The sequence below is a fragment of the Hemiscyllium ocellatum genome, unplaced genomic scaffold (assembly GCF_020745735.1).
Source record: "Hemiscyllium ocellatum isolate sHemOce1 unplaced genomic scaffold, sHemOce1.pat.X.cur. scaffold_718_pat_ctg1, whole genome shotgun sequence".
Taxonomy (NCBI): domain Eukaryota; kingdom Metazoa; phylum Chordata; class Chondrichthyes; order Orectolobiformes; family Hemiscylliidae; genus Hemiscyllium; species Hemiscyllium ocellatum.
In genome coordinates, this window is record NW_026869195.1 from 26,460 (window position 1) to 46,654 (window position 20,195).

At 44.4% G+C, this 20,195-nt stretch overlaps 1 non-coding gene across 1 annotated transcript; it reads left to right on the forward strand.

Annotated features, from left to right (window-relative positions):
* Window positions 1-520: 520 nt before the first annotated feature.
* Window positions 521-592, forward strand: trnah-gug (transfer RNA histidin (anticodon GUG)). The gene has a single exon. It is a non-coding gene; the product is annotated as a tRNA-His (tRNA).
* The last annotated feature ends 19,603 nt before the right edge of the window (window positions 593-20,195 follow it).

Consider the following 20,195-nt stretch of genomic DNA (forward strand, 5'->3'; position numbering starts at 1 on the left):
CTTTGACCAGGAACACTCCCAACCTCGGAATTGCTTGTGCCTCTAAACTGTCATAGAAATACCGTGCATTCACCGGTTGTATCACTGGAGCCATCGAGTAGCTCTGCGACCTTATTCCCAACCGATTTCAAGTTGGATCTTCGCGACTGCGCCACTCAGTTCCTATGATGCTGGGGCTGGGAATTGCGACTATGTGTCAGCAGGAGTTACTGCCTTGTGGGGGGAAACTGGTGAAGGAGCCGATGTTAAACTGCATTGCTATTGAAGCATACATTTCAACAAAACCTGCACCGTCCCCGGAGTCTTTGATGTTTTGGAGTAATCTATTTATCTCAGCCTTCAGCATATTAATGATGGAATCACCACTGCCTCTGGGGGCACCGATGTTAAACAGTCAGCCCATTCTGAGTTCCCACATATCTGCCACTTTTCGCTAATTACTGATATTGTTCATTCCGTGCTCTGCCTAACATTTCTTATGCTACTGTAGTGCAGCAATCAGCGTGCTTGTCTGTGTGTTGCCGTGATCGTATAGTGGTTAGTACTCTGCGTTGTGGCCGCAGCAACCTCGGTTCGAATCCGAGTCACGGCAGTAATTTTTCTATCTGCTTCAGCTTTTGTTAAACACAAAGGAATCATTTGTTTTAACATGGAAATTTTCTCCAAGGTGATGAATTTTTTCCTTCAAATTCTGCTCGCTCAAATCTCTGTTTCATATGTCAGAATTCAAATCCACAGTTCCTAGAGATTTCTCTCCCTCCTAAGATCACTAACTGAACTTTCCGTCCCACACCCCCGTTTCATTAATTTAGAGACGCCGGTTTTGGACAATGATGTGCAAACTTAAAAATCACACAACACCAAGTTAGAGTCTACCAGGTTTAAATGGGCACTAGCTGTCGGAGCTATGCTCTTTCATCATGTGGTTGTGGAGTCATTTCTTATTTCATTAAGGCACTGCAGAATCTCACATCGATACTGTTCACTCTGTGCTGCTGCAGTCACTGTCGCTGGGTGAACGTGCCCCAAGCCCACGATCGGGACATGAAAATCAGTTGATACATTTGGTTACCGCTGTTGTGAGATCAATGCTCATGTAGCAGATTTTACTGACATGGACCAGAGATTATTTGTGATGCCAAAACATATAAGACTATGGGCTAAACAATGGAACACTTGATTTAGGTCGTTAAGCAGTTGTGTTGAACAAGTGAGGCCACAACAGGCTGAAGGGTCTCCTTCGATGTTGTTGTCCTCCACAGTATCGTGGTCAGTGTCCCCGCCTGTCACGGGGCTCAATTTTCCGCTGGGGGCATCGTAAATGTTTTAAAATTGTCGCTCTGTTCCCCAGTGAAGGTTATTAATGCCTGGCCTTCCATTCTCGATTGGATATGTCACAGGAAGGACAGTGCTGTCTGAATCAGCGTGGAGACGGGCTGCAACTCCTGGGGAGAGAGGGTGTCTGTGAAAGTGCAAACAGGTGAGTTGTGCAAACTGCACATTGTGTTTGTGTTGGAATGAAAACCATTACATAGAGTTGTTCCTGACTGACATGTTTATTTAAAGCAGGAATCTGAGGAAGAAAACAAAGTAATCACTCAGATCTGAGTGCAGAAACATTTCCAGCAGCACTAATGAGGTTGTACAGTGGAGAACCGCGTTTGGATGCATTGAGCTCGGTTTGAGGGCGCAGCTTGCTTTCACTCGGCTGAGTTACCAGTGTGTAAAGCCATTACACATGATACAGATAGTGTTCAATGTGATGGTACATTTGCTCAGTGGTTCGCACTGAGCGAGGTGTGAGGTGGATTGGCCATGTTAAATTGCGTTGATGTGTCCAGGGAGTGAATTCAGTAAGTTAAGTGAATTAGCCATGGGTAACGCAGTGATAAGGTCAGCAGTCACACCATGCCAGGTTTTATTCCAACAGGTTTATTTGAAATCACAAGCCAGAGGCCTGCGGGGATAAAGAGGGGAGTTGGGCCGGTTGAGATGCTCTTCAGTGTGTCCCGACAGACTCGATTGGCTGAATTGTACTTTCTGCATTGTAGGGAATCTGTGATTCTATCAGAGAGGACACTGTCAGCGTTTATTGGCTGCTAAGACATTAGAGACGATGCTGAAGGCGTTTAGTGGGGACGGAATTTTATTTATTTGGGTATTGGAAAATTTGAAACTGAACCAAGGAAAACCGAATGGAAGTTGGATAGAGTAAATAGTTGGTAAATTCACTCTTTCAAGTTCACAAATTTCTGAACGTCAGGAAATGAAAACCATCGATGTCGGACAAAGAAATGTGGGAGCAGAATTTCTGTCACTCAGAGAAACCGTTTCCAAAACATTTGGGAAGGCATATTTAGAGACACACAAGCAGTGAGTTTCACCAGGAGAGAGACAGCCTGTGGCCAGGTAAGAGTGCAAAAGCGCGGTGTGGGGAGTGGAAGGTGCGAGGAAACAATGTCTAATTTGGACGGCTTTAGATGCAAAGAAATACCCGACACGTATGCAGCTGAGTAAGATTCCGCAAAAGAAAAACTCAGAGTTTTGAAAGATTTCTATTAATATTCCTCATGAAGCATTATAAATGGAACTGAGGAGATTATGTATATTGTCAAAGAAAGATATTCCACAATGAATAGGAAGTGACCCGTCTCTTGGAGATCGATTTCCTGCTTTAATCCCATGCCTTAAAGATGAGAGGACAACCGCCATGATGTTGGGTTCATTTGATACCCACCAAAATCTGCCAAAGTAACTGAAACTCAAAACTGGCATCTTGTTTTGTAGTTTAACCTTCTGTTTTTCTGATCAGTATTTTCTTTAAGCTGAAATACATTCGAGGCAAAATTGAATGCAACATTAATCGTTCCAGTGATATAAATCCAATTCACTTCGGATCATTGCAAAGAACAGACTGAGGTTGCAGCAAAAATAAATAAAATGAAACGAACGAAATTGCATTTCCGGGAATTTTATCCAGTTCAGGTTCAGCCATATGAGAAAGCCCATCGAGCTAAAACATCACCTTCACTTCTCTCTCCCTATATACTTCGTCACGTGAGAGAGAAACTGAAGAATTTATGCGTCAAGACTAAATGTGCGTGTGAATGTGACGGGAATTTCATGTTTACTGGTTCATTCTGAGACAGTTCCGACACGGAATGAATCAAGGACAGGTATTCCTTCCAAGGACGAGGACAATTCCTTCGATTTTGCTGGTATTATTATTCCGTTGAAAGCAGAAACATAATGGTGTGGATTCGATTCCGCTCAGGGAATTTCTTATCCCCTGGGTGCACCATTTGTAATCTTGACGGGGTCACATGTGAGCCCCTTTGCAATGGGCTGAAGTGGCCACGGGGTTAAGGTGACAGGTTGCTCTTCCATTGTGCACGTGTGGATTTGAATCCTACTCTGGCTGTTACTGCTATCAAACGCAGCTTTGGTTTCCCTTTATGCCTCACATCTTTAATACACATTGGATGGAGAGTCTTGCTCTTGCCCTTCATTGCACCGGAGATTTGTGATAAATCGTTACCTCATCAAAGTAGAAATAAAGCAATTTGTTTGTGTTGTAAGTTAAATTGGGATAATGAAAAGGAATGTAACGTTTCTTTCCTCCTTTCATTCCATCTTGACTTGCTATGAATTTACATCGAATGAAAATGAAACAAATAAGGAGAGATCAGGTGCAATAGCTTATCCAGTGGGATTGTGAATTTTAACAAAGTTCTGATCAGTGTTTAAAACAGTCAATTAGAATTGGAACCACAGTAAGCGTTTCCAATGAAATGAAACTTCAATTTTTCACAACCTTTTCCTGTGTGAATTATACCGTGATCCAGCTTCCAGTGTGATCACCAAGTTGGCACAATATAAGATCCACCAATTTCCTTTAGTAAGCACACCTTCTGCACATACCCATCTGCGGAATGCCCAGTGCCATTTGTTGTCTCCAGGCCACATCGCATTTCTTCTTCATGAGCTTATGAGCCTAGTTCCCGATCTGTCTGATCAGTTTGTAAACCTTTTCTATCACTTCATCCCATCCCCTCAGAATTCTAAATTTATCAATAAAATGATGTGTTAGACCAAATGATGTAGGATTGGAAGTCGGCCATTCAGCCCATCGAGTCTGCTCCACTATTCAATGAACTCATAGCTGATCTGAAAATCCTCAACTCCATTCTCCTGCCTTACATCGACAAAGCTTCGTCGTCTTTCTGGTTAAATATCTGTCTGGCACAGTTTGAAAAAACACACCAACTCCGCCTCAACAACAGTTTCGGTAAGGAGTTCCACCGACTCACTGGCCCCTGAGCAAAGAAATTACGCCTCATTTATGAATTAAATAGGCAATATTTAATACAAATTTCATGTCCTCTGGTGCTCCCTTCATACCAGAGGGTGAAGCACCTGCCCGTATCTACCCTGTCGAGATCCCATGAATATTGAACGTTTATAAATATTATTATGTGATTACAGAGCTCCACTCCGCCTCCTTTGTTTCAGGGAAATAATCCCAGCCTAACCAATCATTACACGAAGATCCATTTTATCCAGATTTTGCAACACGTTTGTAAATCTCTGCTGTCCCCTGCAGCGTCCAGACACATTATTAAGGCAGGTGGAAAAATTAATGTGAGGCAACTTTTGAAATTACAAGCACAGACGGGAATTGAAACTTGAAATCAGCTAGCGACTGAAAACCACACAAGGACGAAATACAGTAATGATAACTCTGGCAAATGAGAACCTAATCATATCCCATTGACATTCAATGGCTTTCCTTTAAACTAATTCCCCGTGTAATCGTCCATGGAGCTAGTACTTAGGAAAAACGGATTGAGGTTGTCTATAGAAACACTTTGACAACAAAATCATGTCCGTTGCTATACAGTTTTTAATTATAAACTCAACTCGTGTCTCCGTGAATCCTACATCGTTTGCAAGGCACAAATGAGACGTGGAACATACCTCTCCATTTGCCTCGATGGGTTTCACTTCAATAACACTTAAGGAACTGGGCACCGTCCACGACAATGCAGTCACTTGATTGTACCCTCTTCAATAACTGAATATTTATTCTCTTCACAGCTATATCACAATTGCAGCAGGGTTCACCAACTACATGATGCACTGGACTAAGTCATCCGTGCATTTTTGATAGAACCTTCAAAGCTCAACAGCTGTACTGACTATAAGGACAAGGTTGAAATATGCAAAGCAACGCCACCACTTGCAAGTACCCCTCCAAGGACCATAGCACCCTTACTTGGAAAGGAATCAGTGATAAACTCATTGACTGGTGAAGCAGTCTTGATTGGCAAAGTTGCATACTTCAACCTTCCAACTTTTATCTTAATATCTAAGAAATATTGATGAATGCAGACACCAGATTTGTGCTCAGTCCTGTAGCTATTTCCGAATTTTGTGGTTGTTAAAGTTCTACTATCATCTACAGCCTGGGGTCAACAATAGAAAATATCCGAAAACCCTCTCAATCAACCGATTCCCCTCAAGATGAAAGTGGTGCTGGAGAAGCACAGCAGCTCCGACAGCATCTGAGGAAAAATCAACGTTTCGGGCAAAAGCCCTTCATCAGGAATGAGACTGGGAGCCTATGGGGTGTAGAGATAAATGGGACGTGGGTGGGACAGGGAAGAATTTAGCTGAGAGCGCAGTAGATGGAAGGAGGTGGGTGATGGTGATATATAAGGGAGGAAGGTGGAGTGGATAGGTGGGAATGAAAATACACAGGTTGGACAAGTCAGGAGGACGGTACTGAGCTGGAAGGTTAGAACTGGGGTAAGGTGGGGGAGTGGGAATGCGGAAACTGATGACGTCCACATTGATTCCATGGGGTTGTAGTGTCCCGAGAAAGAAGGTGGAGTGTTCTTCCTCCAGACGTTGGGTGGTGATGGATTGGCGATAGAAGTGGCCCAGGAACTGCATGTCCTCGGTAGAGTAGGAGGGGGAGTTGAAATGTTTGGCCATGGATCAGTGGAGTTGATTCTTGCAGGTGTCCTGGAGATGTTCTCTGAAGTGCTTTGTCTGAAGACATCCGATCTCCCCAATTTAGAGGTGACCGCATCAGGAGCAACAGACACAACAAATCACACGTGAGGTATTGCAGGTGACATTTTCATGGATGTGGAAGGATCCATTGGAGTCTTGGGAAGAGGTGAGGGGGAAGATGTGGGCGCAAGTTGTGCAATTCCAGCAGTGGCAGAGGAAGGTGCTGGGAGGTAATGGTGAGACATTGGAGGGCGTGGACTTGAGTAGATAGTAGCGGAGGAAAAGGTCTTTGAGGAAAGCGGATAGATTTGGGGAGGGAAATATATCCCTGGTTGTGGGGTCAATTTAGTGATGGTGAAAATGTCAGCGGATGTGATATATGTGGAGGTTGGTGAAATGTAAGGCGAAGACCTTCCTCTGTCCTTGTTCTGTTCTGGTTGTGTTTGGAGGTGTGGACTTCATGGATGGAGGTACGGGACATGGATGAAATGCATTAGAGAGCATCTTCAACCACATGGGTGGGGAAGGTCTGCTCTTGAATGAAGGAGGCCATCTGGTGTGTTCAGTGGTGGAACAGGTCCACAGGGAGCAGATGTGGTGGATGCGGAGGAGTTGAGAACACAGGATAGCATTTGTGCACGAAGTGGGGTTGGAGAGGTGTAATCCAGATAGCTGTGGGAGTCAGTGGGTTTCTAAAAAAAATCAGTAACACTGACCTCCAGGGATAATTTTCCCTCCCCACCCCATCCACTTTCCGCAAAGACTTTTCCCTCCACGACTACCAAGTCAAATCGACGCCCTCCAATGGCCCACCCTCCCCTCCCGGCACCTTCATCTGCCTCCACAGCAATTGCAAAATCTGCGCCCACACACACACACCACTTCTGCCAAATGCCACAAAGAAGCCTTCCACAACCACCAAAGTTTCACCTGCAATTCCAAACATGTCATTAAATGCATCCATTGCTCCCGATGCAGTCTCCTCTACAGTGGGGCCACCGGACACCTTCTCGCAGAGCGCTTCAGAGAAAACCTCCAGAACACTGGCAACAATCAACCCCGACGTCCCGTGACCAAACACTTCAACACACACCCCCGCGCCACTCTCCCGAGGACATGCAGGTCCTTGTTCTCCTTCACCGCCGCTCCCTCACCACCCTGGAGGAAGAATGTCTCGTCTTCTGCCTCATGACACTTCAATCCCATAGCATCAATGTGGATTTCACCAGTTTCCTCATTTCATCTCCCCCCACCTTAACCTAGTTGCAACTTTCCAGCTCAGCACTGTCCCCATGACCTGTCTCACCTGTCTAACTTCCCTCCCACCTATCCATGCCACCCTCTTGTCTGACCTAACACTCGTATCCCCACCTCCACCCACCCATTGCACTCTCAGCTAAATTCTCCCAACCCCTCCCCCCCCCCCACTTATTTCGCCAACCTCGAGGATCCCAGCCTTATTCCTGATGAAGGCTTTTTGCACAAAACGTCATTTCCTTCTGCAACTTGGATGCTGACTGACCTGCTGTGCTTCTTCAGCACCACTTTAGTCTTGACTGTAATCTCCACCCTCTACAGTACGCACTTCTGTTCAACTGATTCCCCTATCCATTGATCTTCAGCGATCATGAATGTCCACTCCCAGATCTCTTTGTCTGTCTACATCACACAGAATACTCACTGTTATTGTTTCTTCTCCACAATTTCGTTAACACTCATTGATCTGGATTCAATTCCATTCAACATTTTATCTTTCCACCTGATTGATACATCACTGTAGTCTCTGATATTCTTAATCATAGTCAACTACACGACCATTTGTTACATCATCAGCAAACCTCAGAATCATGGCAATTACAACTAAGTCTAAATCATTGGTCTACATCAGAAAACAGCGAACTCCATTGGAAACATGCATCCAGACATGGTTCCTTGCTGGTTTGGATTAACAGCTTCAATAACAGCAGAATAGAACTCCTGCTGTCATTTGTAAACTAGCTGGTGACTCTGTCAGTTGGTCTCCTGAGTGATCACCTCTCACATATGGGAGTGGTGACTGACCTGTGCGCATTGTGACTGAGTGAGTTTACACCTCAGCGGGTAATTGAATCCCTTTCTGCACTCACCCCATGGCCCTGACTTCTTGACGCTACGGGTATCCTTGTGTCTATTTAGTTTGACAATCAGTTGAATTCGAGTCCACACAGGCACTATTCCCATTTTCCACGTTGTTCGTGTATTTTTATTCTTCCTTATTCTCCCATGGAATGTTGTTATCATTGGTCTGAAGAGCATTTGTTGTTCATTCTTAATTCACCTTGAACTGAGTCAGAGGGCATACATGGGTGAATCACGTTATTGTGGGTCTGGAGTCCCATATATACCGGACTCGTTATGGTTGGCAGATTTCCCTATCGAAGGGAGATGACTTATGAGTGTTCAGTAAAGTAAAGTTATTGTCTCTGTTCCTGAGATTGGGTTTTTTTTTCAGATTTTATTCATCGAATTTAAATAACAGCACCTGCCACCTCCCAGTCACAAAAGATTACTAGCCCAATATATCGCCGCTGCACTGACAACTCCCTGCTATATTTCTCCATTCAAAGAATGACATTGTCAATTCAGATTATCCCAGAGAGAATACGACGCATTTCTGAGTTGGAATGGAAGCAATGTACGCTGGATTAGAGTGTTTACTGGAGCAGGAGACTGATGTGGAGACGATGTGAGCAAATGCATTTCTTACTGTCAAAGTAACAAAATACCGCTTTGTTAAGGAAAATCTCTGAGAATGCTTTCGATTCACCGACCTCTCACTGAAAGCTCCAGCGTGCTCCCTCTGACCCAGTCCTCAGTGGAGGTTAAAGCTGCTGCTGAATCTTAATAATATGCCCTTCCACCCCACTTTTGACCGGAAGCACTCCCAGCCTCAGCATTTCATGCACTTGGATAAATAGATGAAGTATTTTCCATGGGGTCGGGGAGTCGAAAACTAGAGGGCATAGATTTAGTTTGAGAATGGAAAGAAATAAAATAGACCTAAGGGGCTACTTTTTTCATACAGAAGATGCTGCATGATTGGAATGAGCTGCCAGAGGAAGTGGTGGAGGCTGGTACAATTGTAACATTTAAGAGACAATTGGATGGGTATACGAATAGGAAGGGTTTTGGAGGGATCTGGGCCGGGTGCTGGCAGGTGGGACTAGATTGGGTTGGGATATCTGGTCGGTATGGACCGAAGAGTCTGCTTCCCTGCTGTATATCTCTGTGACTCTATGACCGGGCCTTTGCCAATCATGTCACTGGTGCACCAGAATAGCTTCACGTGCTCATTTCCACCGCCATGTCTGGTTAGGTATTCGCAGCTGCGAAACAAAGTGTGTCTGATTCTGGTTCTAGGAAACTGTTGTTAACACATTGTTAATAACACATTGTTATTGAAACATACATTGCACCAATGTCCCACACCATCCCATGGCCCTTTATTTCCCGAGAAATGTTTCAAAGTCAGTCTTCAACATGCAGTATTCGATGGAACCACCACAGGTCTGAGGATATCGAATTCAAAATTCAGCAAATTGTGTACCCCACATGTCTGCTATCGCTCGCCTAATATTCCTGTCTTGTATCTGTTACTCTTCCTAACATATCCTCTGTCTCTGTAAACATTGCTGTTTTTAAATGCGTGTCTCTGCATGACTCAGTGATGGTTTGAATGTTAAAATATTCTGCATGGTGGCCGCAGTCAGCTCGTTCGAATCCGAGTCACTGCATTTTAGTCCATGTGACTCATGCTGAAGAAACACAGTAAGAAATTAGTTGATTTTACATGAAAGCATTCCCTGAGATTATGAGTTCATTTTCCCATCAACGCCCCCCACCCCCCCTCTCACACACACACACATCTCTTCTAGTCATATGTCAGGATTCAGACACATCCATTCTCGGAGAATTCCCTCCCTCTCGCAATCACTTTCCTCTTTTAAGTTTAGTGAGTAAAATTAGGACGCATGGTATTGCGGGCAAAATACTGACTTGGATTGAAAATTGGTTGGCTGACAGGAAACAAAGAGGCTCCCTTTCTGAATGGTAGGTGGTGACCAGTGAGGTATCGCAGGGATCAGTACTAGGACCGTAGCTTTTTACAATGTACATGAATGATATAGATGATGGTATTTAAAGTAGTTTTAGTAAATTTGCTGATGATACAAAGCTGTGTGGCAGGGTGAACAGTGAGGAGAATGTTAGGAGATTGCAGGGTGACCTGGACAGGCTAGGTGAGTGGACAGATGCATGGCAGATGCATTTTAATGTGAATAAATGTATGGTTATCCACTTTGGTGGCACGAACAGGAAGGCAGATTACTACCTAAAAGGAGTCAAGTTAGGTCAAGGGGCAGTACAACGAGATCTAGGTGTTCTTGTACATCAGTCAATGACAACAAGCATGCAGGTACAGCAGGCAGTGAAGACAGTTAATAGCATGCTGGCCTTCATAACAAGAGGAATTCAGTATAGAAGCAAAGAGGTTCTTCTGAAGCTGTACAGGGCCCTGGTGAGACTGCACTGGAATATTGAGCGCAGGTTTGGTCTCCAAATTTGAGGAAAGACATTCTGGCTATTGAGGGAGTGCAGCGTAGGTTCACGAGGTCAATTCCCAGAAATGCGGGACTATCTTACAGTGAACGACTGGAGCAACTGGGCTTGTATACACTTGAGTTCAGACGGCTGAGAGGGGATCTGATTGAGATATATAAGATTATTAAAGGATTAGACACTCTGGAGGCAGGAAGAATGTTTCCGCTGATGGGTGAGTCCAGAATCAGAGGACATGGTTTAAAAATATGGGGTAGGCCATTTAGAACTGTGTTGAGGAGAAACTTCTTCACCCAGAGTGTGGTGGATTTGTGGAATGCTCTGCCCCAGAAGGCAGTGGGGGCCAAGTCTCTGGATACTTCTAGGAAGAGTTGGATACAGCTCTTAAGGATAGTGGAAGCAAGGGTTATGAGGATAAGGCAGGATACTGATTGAAGATGATCAGCCATGATCATAATTAATGGTGGTGCTGGCTCGAAGGGCAGAATGGCCTACTTTTGCACCTATTGTCTATTGTTCCGCTCTCATTTCCCTTACAATCACTTTCACAATAACTTCGTTGAGTCTATGCTGCTGTGCTCATTATTACTGGGTGACGATGCTCAAGTCTTACCATTTGGATGTTCAAACCAGTTGATCCATTTTGATACCGCAGTTGTGAGATCGATCCTCATGTCACAGCTTCTACTGAGATGGACCAGCGATTATTGAAACATCAAGCATAGGAAAAGGGCACAGGGCAGCATTGAGAAAAAGAAACTTTATTTAAAAAACACCAGTTTCTATCGACATCTACATCATTTATTTCACTTGTTCATTCGGCTCTAGCGAGACTATTGTGTGCAGTTATGCAGGGGAGGTTTGCCAGGATATTGTCTGTGCTGAAGAAGAGTGATTGGATAAACTGGAGTTGTTTTTCTTAGAGCAGGGGAGATTGTAGGGCTGGGGGGGGAGGCGGGGTGGATGACATAATTAAGATGTACAAAGTACTGACGGATATGAATATATTGACTGAAATACACTTTGATGGAGATTTCGATCATTGGGGACAATCGATTTACGGCCAGAGGAGGAAACATTAGAGTGAATGCGTGGAAAAATGTTTTCAAATAGTGTGTGGTTGAAATCTGGAACACAGTGTATGCAAGGAATAGAAGAAATCAACATAACTTTCCGACGTATTCAAATGTTAATTTGTGATGCCAAGACATACAAGGCTGTGGGTCAAGTGATTTGAAAAGGAAGTGGACAGTTAAGCGATTATTATTGAGCAATACAGATGCTCCATTCCAAGTACTGGTTATTAATACCTGTCCCTCCATTCTCGAAAGGACATGTCACAGGAAGAACTGTGCTATTTGAATCAGCGTGTGGCAGTACTATTGCTCCCGGGGAGACAGAGTGACAGTGACAGTGCAAACACGTGAATTCTGCAAGCTGTACCTAGTGTTAGTGTTGGAATGAAAATCATTAGATACTTTTGCTCCATAGTGAGGTTTTACTTATAGCAGGTAGCTCAGGTAGATATACATTCTACCGCCCTTTCCCACTGGTCCATACCGCTGAATACCGGCATTATGCAGGAAAATTTCTTTCTGTACACCATCATCAAATCCGCCTCTACCCTCAGCACTTACTCATCTGACACCATTACACAAAATCCCTGAAGGTGTAATGCCGCTCGTTTACGATGTCTCTCCTCACTGTGTAATGTTCCAGTGATTTATCTGCCCCTCACTCAATTTCGCAAACTGCATTTTCTGCTCACAGTGTGATCTCGTCGAGACTGTGGAGACAAAAACAGAACGGGTGACAAACGTGTGTACACCTACCTTCTGTCTGCAAGCAAAGAAAGCCCCTGAGCTTCCAGGTTCCTGTCACCTCAACATCCCACTGTGTTCCCATGCCTCCATTTCAGTTTGTTGTGCTACAGAGCTCGCGCGAGTTGGAAGAGCGGTACTTCATTTCCTACTGAAACACCGTGCAATCTTCCATACTCAACATCGTGTTCAATCATTTTAAACCCTGTCCACCTTCTTTCACGTTCCTGAAACACCGATACATACCGTTCGTTCCAAAGGCGGATCGTTTGGATCCAAAATCTCTCCCCAGATGCACTAAGACCTGTTGATTTTGTTCAGATAGTTCGGCTTTTCTTTGGATAGTTTTGTTCTATGCTGATTGCCAGCCTTCAGAAAACGTGTGTTTGCACGGGAGAGTGGTCAGTGGAGATTTACCAAGGTGGTGCCTGAGCTCGACCATTCCCCCTGCGAAGGTAAGCAGAAGTGAGGGCTGCAGATGCTGGAGCTCAGAGTCGAGAGTGTAGTGCTGGAAAAGCACAGCACGTCAGACAGCATCTGACGAGCAGCAAAATCGATGCTTCGGGCACAAGCCACCCCTATTCGATTACCAACCGATGCCTGGAGGAGGAACGTCTCATATTCCACCTTAGGACCTTGCAACCACACGGGATAATGTATATTTCAACAGCTTCCTCATTTCACCTCCACACATTATCCCAGTTCAATGCCTCCAAATAGGCACTGCTCTCTGGACCCAGCCGTCAATCCCTCCTCTGAACTATCACATTCTCCCTCACCTTTATCCACCTATCGCTTTCCCAGCTTCCTGACAATCAAACCATTCCCTTCCCTCAACCCCGACTGAAAAGTCTCATTCCTGATGAAGGGCTTATGCCCGAAACATCGACTCTCCTGCTCCTGGGATGCTGCCTGACATTCTGTGCTTTTAAAGTACTACACTTTCGCCACTGCAAAGATAGATGAGCTCGACTGGGGCTCTCTATCTGAGAGCGGAGAAACCTAGAGAGGAATTGATTAACGTGCACAGAAAGGGGATAGATACGTATGACTGGAATAAAATTCTTATGAGAAGAGTTAATAACCAGGGATATAGATAAAACGCTGGAAAGAGGATGTTCAGAGAAGATTTAGGAAGAATGCTTACATCCTGAGAGTGTTGTTTGTCTGGAACTCAATGTTGAACGTGTGGAAAAGCTAAGAGTCAGCAAAGCACTTCAGGAGTAATTAGCCGAACACTTGTGGAGCTAAAGCATGCACGGACAATGACCAGGTACGGGCAAGTGGGGCGAGGATACACAGGTGCTTGATGAAAATTTTGAATATCGTAACTTTGGGAGCAGTAAAATGGAGCCTAGCGCAGCTCTGTGGCACAATGAAAGACGTGTTGGATATCTACTGTATTACGATTGCGATTCCAAGTTTGTGGGCTTAAGTCCCACCAGAATCGGGTTTAGTTCAGATTTCAGCGGTATCAACGATTGTTCTGCTGATTCATCATTAGTTCCCATCGTCTGGAGTTCTGGCCCCTGCTACTAACCAGAGAAGATTCATCACTTTCTTGGTGGTGAGGTTTGAGGGAATCATATCATTTCAAACATCATCAGCCCGGAATCGGCTGCTCATTCACAAAACCCACGGCAGAATCCCACTGTCTCTAGACACATTTCCCTCCCACAGTTACACAGAATTTTTCGGTTTATTCAGTGTCTTTTTCGCTTTGGGCAACAGGTTGATGTGGATGGGCTGGGAAAAGACATTGACGTGTTTGGTCAGCCATAATGATATCAAATGGCGGGGTAGTGCTGGCGGGTTAAATGCCCCCCTTCTATTCCTCTCTGTCTGTGCTGTTTCTGACAGAGGGTTCTAAACAATAACAGGATGAGGACAATATGAATCTACACCACGGAATCCTAAGGTCCTCCCCTTTATTCCACTGCTTTCACAGCTGGGATACACAGTTCCTGTTGCAGCTTTAGATCAGAAAGTGAAGGATTCTCCCAGGCGCTCTGTCAGACTGCATGCTCCTTCACACAGTTTTCCAAGTGGGCACATGGAGCAAACGGCCATGTAGCTACTGGGGATTCAGGGACAGATTTCCCCTTTGCCTGGCTAGAGTACTGGCCACAGTAATAAACATGAATTTGGGAAATTCAGTATCTTACTCTGGGTTCTTATCACTTTACGATTTAAACTGAAATTCAATTTACTCTTGCACAACATTCTTCTATCTTCATTATTCAGGAAAACTGTGCAACACGTCCTTGGATGTAGGAATGGTGAAGATTGATGACATGTGCAGTTTGTTTCATGTTGTCTGTAGGAACTTGCAGAAGGAAGTTAGTGAACTGTCGTTGAATCGAATTCTGTGCTAAATTGAAGCCGACCGAATGAGAAACCCTGTGACAGCGATAATATAACATTATCTGTAAACAACACAGCGACCCACAGAAACCCAGTTTTCAATCAATTCTATTTTTCGCATCAGTATTCTGTGTCCCATTTCCTGAACTTGATGCTCGAAAAGTCACAGGTCCATATCAGTTCCTCCTCTTCTGCCGTAGCTTTAATTTCAGAACACCAGCAAAAGTAGAGCGGGCGGGTCGAAGGTCCCAGAGGTACGAGTAGGGCACGTTATAGGTTTGCTGCCAGTGGCTCCAATGCAGCAACTGATCAGCGCTTGGTACTTAACAGCGTGTCAAAATGCCTCAGTTGTAATTTCAATTCTTATATAAAGCTCAATTTACGGACGTTGATCAGGAATTATTGGAGCGTCGGACTGAAGCGTAGTTGAAGAATAATGTCGAATGAAGCAACTTCTATTCTAAAACTCCAGTTTCTGATTTGTGGGATTGTTCTGTATTTGGGAAAGACATTAATTATTAATCGTAAAACTGCACTTATTCCCCAGGTGATTGTCCATCTGTGCATCAAGAAACAGAGGTGATAATTTAGCTTGATGATCTTTTCCAAATCTCTGACACTGCTGTGGATTACATTATTGAAAAGGTTGTTCAACTCGTTGCATATAATCCTGTTTGCTACAAACTCACACAGCTCATTAAACCGTTCGAAAGGAATTAGATTTACCTCTTTGGGTAGACTGAATGTTGTCAGTGAATCTGGTAAAGTCATGACACAGAGTTTTGCTGCTGTGCAGAACAGAGGAGTCTAATAGGAATAAAGACGAGTCTTGTCGCTGGATTTTTCGGGAGGAGGTCATTGCGTATTAAATGAACTCAGTCCCGTTCCTGGTCATTGTGACCAAATGTTCAAGGCAACAGATGGCAATGATAATGGTGCTTGACATCGACAGGTCCATTCCTACTCACTAGAGTCACAATTATATTACAGATCAAAGAGGCGGTGGAGATGATGTTCCTGATGGCAAGCTGAGACATTGTGACAATTAATCCCACGTTGGAAGTCTCAGTCTATATCATAAACCAGTTAGCCAGGGGACTGAGCTAACCGGCTTACATTTAATGCAAAGCTAAAACAAACAGCTCAGTACATTAACAATTTATAGCAGTTCACGTGAAACCAGCTGCTCCACCTTTCAACACCACCAGCTCTTCTTACACTGAACATGTTCAGTTGGAGGTATTATGCAATTTCTTTCCGATGAACGCTAAACCATTCGTGAGTGTGTCACTTTTGCCGCCCCATCCAGGATTCCCAGAATCCCTGTCACTGTGAAATTCGCTCCTTGTGTGTCTGCATGTGGCCTTTCAAATATGCTGGAATCATCTTCTAAAATGTTTTTTTTTCTTTCTGAAAAATCATCTCCGATTTCAAAAACTCAGAATAACAAGTACCTGCTACAAACTTCTTCGTCGTTTCTCGCTGGTTTAGAAGCTCTGACCTCGAGTTATGCACTCACCTGAAGGAGCTAATTTCCCTCTTATTTACCCTAACCATCCTGACATCCGCTGGAAATCCTCCATTAGGACACAACTCAGTCATTCCTGATTTGTGTCATGTGATTCTTCCTCTATTCCACCATCCCATTAAACCCCTTCTTTTCTTTTCTCGTGGCTTTATCTCCCAGTAAATCTCATTTCCGTCGTCTCTAATGATTTTGTATCAAGGGAAATCTAACCATATCCTTCCTAAGCATATTCCACCCCCCAGCCTCGTGTATTTCATCATGTCTTTATATCCCAGTAAATTGTGTCCTCTGAAATCATGCTGTGTCTAATTCAACTCATGAAAACGTACCACATTACTGGTACAGGAAAGGTGTGGGCTATTTCACTTACAGCTGAATCAGTTGGCTGCAGCAACATTGGGTCAAATCGCAGTCACATAGGTGGCTGTTGTTCTCATTTTTATTTCTTCTCAACGTGTGCTTAAGTAACACAGTGAGAAATCAATTAATATTGATGACATGAATAAGGGGGCGTGTTAAATCTGAGGCGATGAGACGAGGGAAGTTTTGATTAACATAGACCAGCGATTGTTCAAATCTCAGGCACACGAGATTGACAGGGAGCGATGTTATGCGAAATATGCTGTCTTGGCAAATGCCAGTGTTATGAAGTTGTGGGTGTAACGTACTTTTAATGGTGCTGACATGTCTGGTGAGCACAAGGAATCCAGAACAAGGCAACAACATAACATTTAGAACATAGAACATAGAACAGTACAGCACAGAACAGGCCCCACAGCCTACGATGTTGTGCCAAACATTGATCCTCCAATATGCACACTCAAATTTCTGTGACCATATGCCTGTCCAGCAGTCTCTTAAATGTCGTCAATGACCTTGCTTCCGCAACTGCTACTTGCGTCGCATTCCATGCTCTCACAAATCTCTGTGGAAAGAACCCGTCTCAAACATCCCCTGTATACTTTCCTCCAACCAGCTTAAAACTATGACCCCTCGTGTTAGCCATTTCTGCCCTTGGAAATAGTCTCTGGGTATCAACTCTACCTATGCCTCTCATTATCTTGTCTACCTCAATTAGGTCCCCTCTCCTCCTTCTTTCCTCCAATGAAAAAATTCTGAGCTCAGTCAACATCTCTTCATAAGATAAGCCCTCCAGTCCAGGCAGCATCCTGGTAAACCTCCTCTGAAGCCTCTCCAAAGCATCCACATCTTTCCTATAATAGGGTGACCAGAACTGGAAGCAGTATTCCAAGTGTGGTCTCATCAAAGTTTTAAAGAGCTGCAACAAGATCTCACGACTCTAAAACTCAATCCCCCTGTTAATGAAAGCCAAAACACCATATGCTTTCATAACAACCCTGTCCACTTGGGTGGCCATTTTAAGGGATCTATGTACCTGCACACCAAGATCCCACTCTTCATCCACGCTGCCAATAATCCTATTCTTAATCCTGTACTCATCTTTCAAATTCGGCTTCCAACATGCATCACCTCGCATTTATCCAGGTTGACCTCCATCTACCACCTCTTAGCCCATCTCCGCATTCTGTCAATGTCCCGCTGCAGCCTACAATAGACCTCTATAATGCCAACGAAACCTCCAACGTTTGTGTAGTCTGCAAACTTGCTGACTCATCCTTCAATCCCCTCATCCAAGTCATTAATAAAAATTACAAACAGTAGGGGCCCAAGGACAGAGCCCTGTGGGACACCTCATACCACTGACTTCCAGGCATAATGTTTTCGTTCTACCACCACTCGCTGTCTTCTGTTGGCCAGCCAATTCAATATCCGGACATCTAAGTTCCCCTGTATCCCATTCCTCCTGACCTTCTGAATACCATGGGGAAACTTATCAAATCTCTTGCTGAAGTCCATATACACCACATCCGTAGCTCGACACTTATCAACTTTTCGAGTCACATCCTCAAAGAACCCGATAAGTTTTGTGAGGCATGACCTGCCCTTAAACAAAGCCGTGTTGACTGCATTGAATCAATCCATGCTCTTCCAAATGGTCATAAATCCGATCTCTCAGAATCCTTTGTAACACCTTGCAGACAACAGACTTACTGGTCTGTAATTGCCGGGATTCACCCTATTTCCTTTCCTGAAGTGAGGAATTACATTTGACTCTCTTCCGTCCTCAAGTACGACTCCAGTGGAGAGCGAGGATGCAAAGATCTTCGCAAGTGGCGAAGTAATCGCATTTCACATTTCCCAAAGCAGCCGAGGACAAACCTGGTCGGGGCCTGGAGACTTGTCAATCTTAATGTTTGTCAAATTTTTCAGCACATCAGCTTCCTCTCTCTATATCCATTTCAGCATGCATACCTGTTCTTCAAAGGTTTCATTCATACAAAGTTCGTTTCTTTCGGAAAGATAAAAGCAAAAAATCTCACGTAGGGCTTCCCCTACCTCCTCAGACTCCACAAACAAGTTACCAACGCTATTGGCCTGACACTTTCTTTGAACATTCTCTTATTCCTCACTTAAGTGTAAAATGCCTTTGTGTTCTCCTTAATCCTTTCTGCCAAGCCTTTCTTGTGCCCCCTCCTGGTTCTCCTTAGATCATTTTTGAGCTTCTTCCTTGCCTATCTGTCATCCTCTAGAGCTGAGTTTGACCCTAGCTTCCTCCACCTTATCAAAGCTACCTTCTTCCTTTTGACGAGAAGCTCCACCGCTCCCGTCATCCAACGTTCCTTTATCTTACCCCTTCTTGCCTGTCTCAGAGGGACATATTTTTTAATCAATCGTAACAGCTGTTCCTTAAACAATCTCCACATGTCTGTTGTGCCTTTACCATGGAACAATTGCTGCCAGTCCATGCATCCTAACTCACGTCTAATTTCTCTTCCCCAATTAAATATCCTCCCATTTTGCCTCATCCTCTCCTTCTCCATGGCTATGTAGAATGTGAGGCAGTTGTGGTCACTATCATCAAAATGCCCTCCCACCACAAGATCTGATACCTGCCCCGGCTCGTTTGCAAGCACCAAGTCTAGAATGGCCTCTCCCCTCGTCGGCCTGTCAACGTACTGAGTTAGGAAACCCTCCTGAACACACCTTACAAAAACAGCTCCATTCAAAACTTCTGCTCGAAGGAGGTTCCAATCAATACAGGAAAAGTGAAAATCACCCATAACAACAACCCCACTATGTTCACACTTTTCCAAAATCTGCCGAACTATGCTTTCTTCAATCTCCCTGCTCTTATTGGGGGGCCTGTAGTAAATCGCTAACGAGGTAACTGCTCCCTTCCTGTTCCTAATTTCCACTCATACTGACTTGGTCGGAAGATCTTCCTCGACAATGGTAACTTCTGTAGCTATGGTAATCCCCTCTGATTAGTAGTGCTACATCCCCTCCTCTTTTTTCCTCTCTCCCAATTCTTTTTTAAATGCTCTAAACCCTGTAACATTCAGCAACCATTCCTGCCCCTGAGAAACCCATGTCTCTCTTGTGGCCACAACATCATAGTACCAGGTACTGATCCAGGCTCTAAGCTCATCACTTTTATTCGTGATTCTCCTTGCGTGAAAGCAAATACACTTCAACTGATCCCTTCATTCCTTCCCATGAAAATCCTTCCCAATGGCTGGCCTACCTCTTGATATTGCCTCATCTGCATCAACTGTCACCTCCGGTATACACCCAGATTCCCACCCCTCTGCCATACTACTTTAAAGCCTCTGGAAATCCTCGAGGAAAACTTCCATCCAGTACATTGGTCCCCGTCCTTCTTATACACGTCCCACCTCCCCCAGAAGGCATCCCAATTATCTACATCTCTGAAGCCCTCCCTTCTACATCAGCTGCACAGCCACATGTTAAGCTGCGCCCGCTCCCTATTCCTCGCATTGATATCT